Raw genomic sequence first — 2649 nt, 5'->3', positions numbered from 1 at the left:
CGGCGGTCCGGAGTCGCTGGAGACCGCGGCCACAGCGTGGGCCTGGCAGACCCCCACAAAGTGGCCCTTCTTGCTGCACCCTTTGCAGGCGGCGGTGCGGGCCGGGCAGCGCTGGCGGGGATGATTCACATGCCCACAGAAGAAACAGCGGTGCCCGGCGGCGTTAGCGGGCCGTCTCGCAGCGCAGGCCTGCGCTGTCAGGGGAAGGTCTGTGGGGCTGCCGCTGTGGGGTGCCACGCAGCCCAGGGGGCTGCTGCGCGGTCGGGCGCATAGGACTGCGTGTTTTGGGAGGCTACGTCCATGGACCCTGCCAGGGCCCATGCCTCTCCAAGTCCCAGGGTGTCCTTTTCTAATAGTCTTTGGCGGATCTCAGAAGAGCTCATACCTGCTACGAAGGCAGCCCTGATTAAAAGTTCCGTATGCTCGCTCCCTGAAAATTGCGGGCAGCCACAGTTTCGGCCCAGCACCAGTAGCGCCCGGTAGAAAGCCTCCAACGATTCCCCGGGTCTTTGCCGTCTCGTTGCAAGCAGGTGACGTGCGTAGACCTGATTTACAGGGCGGATATAATGTCCTTTTAACAGTTCGATCGCGGGATCATAGTCCTCCGCCTCCTCGATAAGGGTGTAGATCCCAGGGCTGACCCTTGAGTGCAGGAGATGCATTTTCTGTCCTTCGGAGGGGGTACCTCCGGCCGTCTCGAGGTAGCCTTTAAAGCACGCCAGCCAGTGTTTAAATATTGCAGCCGAGTACTCCGCGTGGGGGCTGAGTTGTAGGTACTCCGGTTTGATTCGGAGATCCATCCTTCCAGCTGAAGTGTAGTTGATTAAATTGATGCACGATCAATTACACTCAAGACAAAGTGATTTCCTAACTGAAGGCTTTAATCGACTAGAACTTGTTCCCCAGCAGCTTCGGTACAGAAAGTGAAGGCTGCTGGGATGGCACCAGTTCTTATACACCATCTGTCAGGGCGGAGCTACGTATCAACAGCCAATGGTAAACTTCTAGGTTTAACCAATGGTCATCAGCCTCTTAGGTACAGCAATACCTGATAATACCACAAACAATACTGATGTTTAATCAAAACAATTGAAATCTGTTCTACACTTGCAAAACTGTCTGGCAGATTGGCGCTGTGGCTAAGATGGTTAAAGCGCCTGTCTTATAAACAGGAGATCTTGAATTCACATCTCAGCAGTGCTTTTGTACCTTTAGGTCAAAGCATGTAGCCTGTGAAGAATGCTCCTCATTTAATGGTGAACACAGAAAATGTTGGCAAAATGTCTGTGGTGCCGACTTTCAAGTTTGCTTTCCCTTGTTTTAATGTCAAACTTTATTCAACCTTCCATATCTCCCATTTTTCACGCAACTTCCATTTTCCTCTTCGACTCCATTGCATGTACCCTCGCTTCAGCTCTGAATAAGGATCACACGGATTTGAAACATTAACTTTGTGTCTGGCTCCACAGACATCCTCTAATTTTCTGAGCTTTAATCCAATCATATTTAGTTTCTCATGCAGATTCACAACAGGTGCAGTATTTTCCTTTGAATGCACGACAGGATTGACCTCAGGAAATTTTGAATGTCTGTCAGCGATGTCTGTGAGCAAAGATTGAATGATTAAATGATTTACTCTGATGAAGAGTGACCCAGCCTCGAAGCGTTAGCTCGGTTCTCTCTTCACAGATGCTGCCAGACCCACAGAGATTTTCCATCATTTCCTGTTTTTTTTCAGATTTCACATCTGCAGTAATTTGCCTTTTTATTGGACGATATATGTTGCTGCATGTCAGCAAGAACGATTTGGGCGGGATAAAGGATGGGGCGTTTTCCATGAAGATGTGGCGTTGACAGATCTATTTACCCCCTGAAACTTTGCGATTTGCATAATTTGTTACTTTACTCGATGAGCTTACTTGCGTTCACTCTCTGCCACAACAAACAACAGGGAACACCCTTTATTCCCTCTCTCAAAATACAATCTGTATCTCTGCAGCTTCCCACTGATATCTCAGTGAACTAAACATAATCTTCAATGTCTTGAAGTCCCAGTGCATGTCCCTGGGTAACAACAGTTGTCACATCACAGGTCATTGGTAAAATGCGAGTCCAAGTTGAAGAATTTGAGAAAGAAAGGCGAAGGGAGGCTGCCGGTCTGCTTGCGAGGGAAATGAGCTGGAGAGGCTGAATGACCAGTGAAGGAAATTCAAAAGATACAATATGAGACTTTGAAGTGAGCTATGAGAATATTTTTATAATGGGCCCTGGTAGCTCAGTCGCTAGAGCATCAGACTTTTAATCTGAGGGTCCAGGGTTCAAGTCCCTGTCAGAGCTTTGATTTTGGCTCAAGGCGTTTGCTTCCCAGTGAATGGTAGGAAATAAAAATAAAGAATGCAGGATGCTTTATGGAAAGTGGAAGAACCGTGACAACGTCGTGTTTGCCAAATTGTAACAACCGTCCAGAATTTTCAAGAATTTTTGCTAGATTTTCAGTGAATGTAAAACTCTCTCCTTGTCTTGTCCTGCATTATACCACTGTAGTTTTCTGGCCATGTTTCATCACTTCCCAATTCGCAAAATATTTCCTGTTTGTATACTTCTTTCCTGCAGAACTGCTTTTAAATTAATAACTTTCAGAAATAACTG

The 2649-nt window shown here is 47.1% G+C and overlaps 1 non-coding gene across 1 annotated transcript; it reads left to right on the top strand.

The window, feature by feature from the left end:
* The first annotated feature begins 2264 nt into the window (after nt 1–2264).
* On the top strand, nt 2265–2337 carry trnak-uuu (transfer RNA lysine (anticodon UUU)). The gene has a single exon. It is a non-coding gene; the product is annotated as a tRNA-Lys (tRNA).
* The last annotated feature ends 312 nt before the right edge of the window (nt 2338–2649 follow it).

This window comes from Scyliorhinus torazame, chromosome 4 (assembly GCF_047496885.1).
Source record: "Scyliorhinus torazame isolate Kashiwa2021f chromosome 4, sScyTor2.1, whole genome shotgun sequence".
Lineage (NCBI taxonomy): Eukaryota > Metazoa > Chordata > Chondrichthyes > Carcharhiniformes > Scyliorhinidae > Scyliorhinus > Scyliorhinus torazame.
This window is presented reverse-complemented; position numbering and strand designations above follow the sequence as displayed.